Raw genomic sequence first — 9,285 nt, forward strand, 5'->3', positions numbered from 1 at the left:
TAGTTGTTTTTTTATCGAAATGCCGCTTCCATAACTAAAGTCAAACGAAATTTGTCTTCAAAAAAGGAAATTATGAGTGAAATGGCATACAAAAAAAAAAAAAAAATAAAATAAAAGAACCTGTAAGTCTAGTTACTCCAAGTTAATTAAAAGTTTTCCGTTAAAACCAAGAACAACTATTACAAAAGCTATCACTAAAGCATTTTCTTTAGCACAAAAGGGTATAAAAAGATCTTTATCTGTATTTTGATAGATCGGTTTGTAGGGCAACTATATGTTACATGGTCCGATCTAAACCATATATTCAGAGCTTATAGCGTAGTCTCAAATAATAATGTAAGACAAATTTCGTGATGATGTCTTTTCAAATAAAGCAGTTTTTCTTATAGCGACTAAAGTTTTTATCGTTCAGCTTGTATGGCAGCTATATATAGTACTTTAGTGGTCAGATCTTAACAATATATTCCGAGATTGTAGCGTATCCTTGAATAATAATCTAATACAATTTTCATGATGGCATCTTGTCAAATAAAAATGTTTTCTTTACACGGACTAAATTTTAATTGATCAGTTCGTACGGCTATATGCCATAGTGGTCCGATCTGAACAATATATTCAGAGTTTGTAGCGTATCATTAAATAATAATCTGGGAAACATTTTGTGGTAATATTTTGTCAAATGACAAAGCTTTTCATATAACTAAATTTTGACCGATAAATTTGTATGACAGCTATATGCTAAAACGGTATGATTTGGAAAATGTATTCGGATATTGTAGCGTAGACTTGTATATGATATAAGACAAATTTCGTGAGAATATCTTTGTCAAATAAAAAAGCTTTCTACATAAGGACTATATTTTTAAGATGACGACATTTGTTTAAATTAAAAAAAAATTATAATAGTTTTTGTTGTGAGATATAAAAATTTTTAGTAATTACTTTGTTTTCAGTTTGTATATAGTATAAACCACAAAATCAGCGTCATATTTCACATTTTATTTTCTTTCTCAAATTAAATCCAAAACCAGTCGCGATTTTCTCAGTTTAGTTGACTAATTTGTGTGTGTGTGTGTGTATTATGAGTTAATACTTTTACCCGCTCCATGCAGTAGCAATAAAAACAGTTAGTTGATTATTTGTAAAAAACTCAGTATTTCCATTCTTTTTTTTATTATATTTGCAAATGCACAAAAAAAAAAAAAAAATCGGAAAATGTTCACATTAAACATCATAAAACACTTTCACATTTCATAATATTTAGCATAATTTGAATTCATATGTCTACATGTATGTATACATGCACTCTGCTTTGTTAGTAAATGTTTTTTAGTTGTTATTTGCTCAAATGTGTTTATGTATTTGTATATCGAATGCTTTGTTTGCGCAAAATAATTGAAAAAAAGAGGAGAAGGTGACAAAGTTGCTATGCAAAACGCAATCCAAACAAACTCCAGTGGCGTTTTTAACCCGGTTTTTGGCTTTTCAATTGAATTGTAAACATTTATGCGTTGCACAAGCACGGCATGGCGTTTTAATTATATCCTTTTGATATTGTTGTCTCTGTTAATTGTAGATATTTATGCATAAATCGACATTTAGAAATACAAATTACACTGCTACACACAAACATTATGGTACTTTATCAATTTAAATATATAGTATATGCATGTATAATTAATTATGTATAATTCCAGAAAATAAAGATACTTGTTAACAATATACAATATTTATAGGTTTTGTTTTTGCTTGCATGTTTGTCATTCTTTTTACTGTTATTTATTTTTATTTTATATTTTTTGTTTTTAATTTAGCATAATTATTATCTTTAAAGGTATTTTTTGTTGGTTTATACTTCATTATTCTAGCCTAGAACTAACAAAGAACACAAGTTCATTTAGCATTTAAGTATATATGTATGTAAGTAAGTATATATAAAGGTATGTTAGCGTAAGTAGATGTGAAAAGTTGACAAATTTCGAAGTAAAATGGTTTGAGCGTTTTTGAAAGTAGTTTGTTTGTGTCTAAGGGAAAGTGAGAGAGAGCGAGAAAATTCTTTGACATTTTTGGACGTTTTTACATAGGCAAAAAGGAGCGTGCATTCCTTCTCAACTAATTTAGTTATTTACATTATTATTATTATTATATAAATATATGTATATTTGTATGTATATATAATACATGTTTTAAGTGGAGAAACTTTATATATTTTTTAGGAGTTTTGGAGAACGAGCTAGAGGAATTGACATCGACGGAGATACTTGTATTTATGCTTAAAACTTTGCCACATTTCATTTATTTTGGTTGTGTGGCAACATTACTAATTGAACTCAATTGACATTGAAACATACAAGGAAACTTCATATTTTTCTTTATACACAAGTAATTGCCTTTGTTTTCGTTACACTTCCTAATTACAAGCTTTTAATTTTTGTTATTTATTTTATTTTATTTTTTTGTTTTTGGTTGCTTTGCTTTATTTGCGCTTAAGCACCCCCAGACACTCATTTGCTTAGCTAGATCACTTTTTGTTACAATGTTTTTGTTTTTGTCTTGTTTGTTATTTTCTTTTGTTTTGTTTTATTTCACATATATATCCCTATATGTGTGCATATTTGTCTTCGGTTATATTTTTATAAGCTTAATTTTCAAATTTGTTTTAAATATTTTTACATATTATTGAGATGTCATTGAAACCCATAAGATGTCGAAGATACTGCTTTATCTATACCAAAATCTCAATTTGCAAAATTATTGTAAAAAAAAAATTAATAAATTTAAAAATTGATTATTTTTAATTAGCATTGCTTGAAAATTGAAAAATAAAAATTTTGCGGAAATTACGTTTCCAAAACTGCATTAAAAATATTTCATTTTTATTTTTATTTTATTTAAGCACGACCTGTAAATAAACAACTATATACGAGTAAACTAAGGGAACTGGCTAAAAAAATTAAAATGTAATTGAACAATATTTACATTGACTTTTTTTATTTGTGACCCCGAAAATAATTTAAAATTTTGAATCTAAATACCTGATAGAGGAAAAAGAATTAATCTCAAGTCAAAAAAAGGAAAAAAAAACAAGTTTTTGAGGTACATTTTTTCTGAGCTTGCATGTTCTATCACAACTTTCTTCGATTCGCTACTTCTCTGCTCACTTCTGCTCTCTTGTCAAAAAATTACATGTAAAAGCAAGAACAAAGTTACCGAGTTCAATTCGTACAAGAGAGTATGGAGATGCTCTTCTAGTAAGGAAAACGGTTCTTTATTGAAAGAAGAAGTCTTGGTTAAGTTAACCAGAACTTAACTGGCAGGTGGTTGCTAACCAGACATTAAGAAAACGGTCGTAACCGCCATCTTGAACGCTACCAATTTTTTTTTTTCTTTTTTTTTTGACGGTGCTTAAATGTTCTTCGGCAATGGTTCCCTTCTGAAAGTCTAGAACTGACGGAGTACAAAACAGAAGTTTTGCTCAAGGGCATCAGGAATGTAGAAGAACGAATAGATCCCACCATAGGAGGATAGGATCCCACTAATAGAGGCGATAGCATGAGTTCAGGAGCGATGTTATTCCTCATTCAAAGAGCGTGGGACCCACCGACTTATACCGGACAGACGATCTGGATTTCCATCCGACCCAAATACTTAGTAGACATCGATGCTTTAGCTTCCACAATGACATTAGTTCGAACTGTCTAACATGTACAGGCTATATAGAAGACTCTGAACAAGTATTTTTTTTTGCCATCACTTTTCAAATACAAGGGAAAAACTAAAAACTACACTCGGCTCGGACTTAAATGTCCTGTCCCTGCCTCGAAGTAATACTTAGACGTTGGTTTCGTGGGAGAGTATTCAGTCTAGTCTAGTCAGTAGGTTATGTTTAGAAGACTAAAGTTCAGCACTCCAGCTTTTGATGCTTCCCCTGCTATAAAAACAAAAATAAATTACACAACTGCACATGCATTAGAAGCCATGTTAGCGCAGGATGGCACTACATGTACTGACTGTGACTACTTTGTTTGGGCATCTGGTCCAGTTTTCGCTTGGCGAATCGAAGACGGCTTACTTTGCTGCGATCTCAGTAATATCTCTCAAAATTATTTGTACAGTGTTTTATGGCTCTACAACCCAATTAAAAAGTACATTGTAGCAAAGAAAAAATAATTAGAATGTCCTTAATCATTAACTCTCCTCGCAAACGTCCATTAATCAGCCTAACTAATCCGTTATTTTAAATCATGCACCCCTCCTACAACTACAACCACTCTCTATACTATAAAAATACATACTTATACGAACAATGCACTGCAAAAAGTCGTCTTCCCTTTATATTTTATTATGCCATCGAATTTCGTTACTACTAAAATGGAAGATGCTGTCATTTGTCATTTGTCAATCCTAAAAGTATGATCAAACGCCAAAGTCATTTGCATGCGTTTAACGTTCTTACGCAAACACCTCCGCTTTGTGCGCACATGTATGTATGTATATGCCTATGTATGTGTATATTATTGTACAATCATCAATTATGTCGAACGGTAAGTCTGCACTAATGCTCGGACTACAGTTGCGGCTGTCTCAAAGTAAATATTTTCCCAATTCAGTTTTCGTTTATGCGTTCGCCATTAGTAAAAGTATCATTTCTATTTGCTTTTGTTGTTGTCACGTACATATGCAGCTTCAAGCAATATTGTATAATTATGTGTATGTGTGTGTGTAAATATCGCATGTCCATATTCAATTGTTTTTATTGTACACAATAAATAGTACTTTTTTCAATTTGATTACACTTTTTAACAGCTTGTTATCTTATGCCTCGCTTTTATCATTTATCCTTCGGTTATACAATATTTTTGTATAAGTTTAATAAAATTAATATTTGCTTAACTATTCTGTGTAAGTGTGTGTGTGTGTGTGATGCTTGTTTGTATGTGTTGTTGCTTTTTCTACAACTCAACTGCTTGGTTACTTATACGCCTCGGTGTGTCGGCATCATATGCAATATTGTATATGTACGTACTCTGTGCAGTTTCTTTGTCATTAGATTTCTCTGCACTGTATGTGTGTGTGTATGTATGTTTGTTTGTGTGTATGTAGACAAAGCCCATGGACGGTACACAAAACACTTATAAATATTTATGCCACATATGCGAATATTTGGCTGCACGCCCTAATAACTCTGGCATATGTCGAACGATATCTTACGCCTGTATGTATTTACATTTATATAGATATTTATATGTATGTATATGTGTGCAGCTGCACTTCTATTCAAGGTAATCAATAAATTGCGTGAAATGTCAAGTAAAGTCGTAAATGCTATTTTCTTAAACAGTGTTACGTGTGGCAAAATCACGCTTCAAGTTGTAAGCGGCTTTACATATACATATCCATATGTGGGTGCGTATGTACATAGCGAAGTAGCAGGTATATGAGAGTGCCTATTTTGATAGGCTCTTGTTTGCTTGAAAGCACTGGCACGTAGCATATTTTTGTTTGCAAGTTTTAGTTAGTTTTTTTTTTTTGTGGTTGTAAGTATGTATTTGTTATTGTTGGTAGTGAGTTAAGTGGGTATGTGATATAGTTCCGTTGGTTAAATGCATAAATGATATGACTTATGTTTTTATTTAGAGGTTTAGAAAATATATATTTGAACTATTGCGTTGTTGGTTGAAAATTCGTCGTAGCTTGTAGCTTTTATATATAAATTCATATATATCTATGTATATATATATATATATATTCTATGTAACTAACACAGCTTTTTTCTGGTTCCAAGAATGCTAAGCTTAATAACGTAGTGGAGAGAAATTATATCCAAAAAAACTTTTCAAAATAAAATTTCGTGGTCTATATTTAGTTTTTCAAGGAAACAGAACTGACTAATATTGTGTGACTCAATTATTTGCCATACATTTTCTGATTATATGCTGATAGTCAACAAAATAATTGCTTTCCAAAAACAACTTGCGTGAACTCATTTCTTCGTGTTCTACACCATTTTGCAATTTGAAATTAGGAAAAAGTGTCCCTCAGTTGAAAATTAAGATTAAGTGTACTTCGGTTAAAAGGTCTCACAAGTTTTAGCTTTGCTCTTGCAATAATTGTTCGAAATTTCAAATTTGTTAATTTTCTGAATAAATAGTGCTTATAGGTAGTCTTTGATTTTTACGCAAGACACTTTTTTTTTTTTCTAAGCTTCTATTTTGACCGCTAAATGACTTTGTATTCCTTTTCAAATCGAAGAATAATAAATCCGAAAAAACAAATCATTAACTGCGATTGCACCTAAGCTGGTATACTCTTCGCTAGCGATGCTTCTATGCAAGAACTTTATTCTGATTTTTCAGTTTGTATGACAGCTATATGATACTATGATCAGATTTAGGAAATTTCGTCAGATATTGTGGCATAGTTTTAGGAAATAATTTATATTAAATTTCGTTAAGATATCTCGCCAATTACAAACAGCTATATGCTTTAACGATCCGATAGCAGCGATTCCGACGAACGAGTAGCTTCTCGTAGAGAGATTCAGATCGATATCTCAAAAACAGAGAGACTTGTTCTCATATACTCTGTGACATTTGAATTTAAACTGCGCTCGTCGAAGGATTTGAAGAATTTTTTTTTTTGGTTGGTAGTGCTGACAGTCACATTTATGTCAGACTTCATGTCAAAATATTCATTAGTGTTTGCGATACGTGTCGTTTTGTGCGGTGCTAAAAGTGAGTTTTTGGTTTTTGCGATGTCGAAATTTTGTTGAGCAAAGAATTTGCATGAAATGATCATTTTGCCAAAAAATTCAAACCATATGGTTCCGCAACCACCGTATTCACCTGATCTGGCGCCGTTCGACTGGCTGTTCACCAAGCTCAAAAGACAGCTCCGGGGACACCGTTTTTACACGATATTCAAGCCACGGCGTAGACGGAACTGAAGGCCATCCCGGAAAGTGACTACAACCAGTGTTTCGAAGATAAGGAAAATCCGTTGGCGTAATATACTACATCTAGTGGGTATTACTTTGAAGGGGATGCAATTGATTTGGAAGAATAAATAAAGAATTTTCAAAATAAATACAATGTCACCTTACTTTTTTGGCACAGTATACAGACAGGCACAGGCAGACGGACAAACAGAATCTGGCTAATCGACTCAGCTTGTTACACTGATCATATAGGATATATATTATATTTTATAGGGTCTTAGATGTTGCCTTCTTGGTGTTACAAACATCGTGGCAAACTCAATATACCCTTTAAATGGCAAAAACAGGTCCGCGAATATAAATAAAAATTCCGAAAATTTATTCCAAATAATTGCAGTTGATCACTAGCTTTTTAGAAATGTATGATTTAAATTTGTTGTAAATCTTATGATAGAATTAATTTTCTTTTCGTTATCTTTATAACGCTTTGGAAAAATTTGATACGTAGCTTTTCTCGTATTAATTTTGATATAAACTTCTAGCATAAAAATGGGAATTCAACAACACGGTTTTCAGTTGAAAAGAGATCTCATTAATATGGTATAACCACTTGCTAAGCTGTTTATACTAGCTTGTTACCAGTATATTACAATTTATACCAGTTGGCCAGTTAGTGTGCGATTCGCTGCTCATAAGTTATTAGTGTGTGAAGTAGAGTTCTGCTTTTTCGACTTATTTATTTTGGCACTTATGCCAATTTACAATATGTCCATTTATTTCGGCAGATCTCTATAGTAAAAAAACGGAAGATCACTTCGCTATGCAAAATTTGAATCTGCGAGCAGATTTGAGAATCGTCGCATAGATTTACAACWTTGTAATTAGTTTAAAAGCTCTTAGAAGCACCGATTCAGTCTTAATATGCTTAAATATTGGGTAGTCAAAAAAGTCTTTAGCATTTTGTCAATAGATGTCGTTGCAGTCGTATATCTTCAGTGCTAAATATGACATTTTGTCATACCATATACATAGTGTTGGAAATATGATACTTTAAGTTTCCAAACAAAAAAAAAAAAAAAATTATTTGGGGAAGTTGAAAAAAGTTACAGCTGTTCTAAAATGAGTGAAAACAATTAAGAAATTCGCTATATTTTGAATTTTTGGATAAAAAAGGGAAGAATGCCACGCAAGCCACCAATGAAATTTGTGAAGTTTCCTAAATTTCGATTGACACTGGAAAGTTTTAGCGGAAAAATGGCAAAAAGTGTTCGACCAAAGAGGTACATATTTGTTTATTTAATTATTATTATGAATATAAAAAAAGTTGAAGTTTGATTACAAAATTATCGACATTTAGAAATATAAATTTGGAAAAATTCACAAAAATCATRTTTAGTTATACGCATCATGGTGGGAACCCTTTTTTGTAGCGTTAWGAAGGAGAAGCAGATTATTCTCGAACTAAAATGTTTCATTAAATTTCCTGCGCCAATACTGGCCAAGCTTTTATATGGCTTATATCAGACTGCAAAGAAAACTTAGCAACAATGAAACTTAAGCTGCATAAAAATGTGAAATTAAATTCTTCGGGAATACTTTCGGCTGATGCYATTTAGACATATTTACACTTTTCAAAAATGCTCTTAAGAAGTATTTATATACTTCGACTTAAGTACTTAAGGTTGCATTTGTTTTTAGAAATACACATGTATATGCACGAGTATGTGTGCCGTATATTTGTGTCTAGTTGCAAGTTGAAAGCTTGTTGTTTGCCAAATTGGAGTTCAGCGAGTTCAACTGTCAGCAATTCTTTTGTTTTTGCTGTTTTTTTTGTGTATATGTCTAAGGTCAAATAGCGGTAAGCACAAAGCTGACTTTTGACATCGGTGTGTAAATATGTTTCTGTGCTTTTGGGATGTCTATGCTTACTATTTTCGATTTGTCGAAATTGTCTTTCGAAATTTGTTTGCTAAAATTTTCGATTTTGCTTGCATTTTTGACTTTTCACTGCATTTGGGTCACAAATTGTGCTTGCATAACCGTAGTTTTGGTTCGCAAAGTAAATACGGTATTTAGTGTGGGAGTGGCGCTCTTTGCCACATACATATCTATTGTTTGTGTGTGTGTCTTTAAACTCTTTAGTGTCTATTTGTGTATGTATGTACGTGTTAGTGTAGCAATATTCTTTGTTTGTGGCATGTTGTGCGCTGTGTATTTGTTATTGTATTTGCTGTGCGCATTCGTGTTCATTGCGATTGTTGTATGTGTGTTGCATTAACAATTTGTTTGCATTGCTTTCAATTTATTTATGCTTTTTTGGCCTTTCATTAACTTCGTTTCAGTTAGCG

The 9,285-nt window shown here is 31.9% G+C and overlaps 1 protein-coding gene across 1 annotated transcript in view; it reads right to left on the bottom strand.

Annotated features, from left to right (window-relative positions):
• LOC108972015 (collagen alpha chain CG42342) overlaps nt 1–9,285 on the bottom strand; it is a gene marked incomplete in the record, with an annotated part of 110,293 nt that overhangs the window by 2,878 nt on the left and 98,130 nt on the right.

This window comes from Bactrocera latifrons, unplaced genomic scaffold (assembly GCF_001853355.1).
Source record: "Bactrocera latifrons isolate USDA-ARS-PBARC rearing strain unplaced genomic scaffold, ASM185335v1 scaffold_11, whole genome shotgun sequence".
Taxonomy (NCBI): domain Eukaryota; kingdom Metazoa; phylum Arthropoda; class Insecta; order Diptera; family Tephritidae; genus Bactrocera; species Bactrocera latifrons.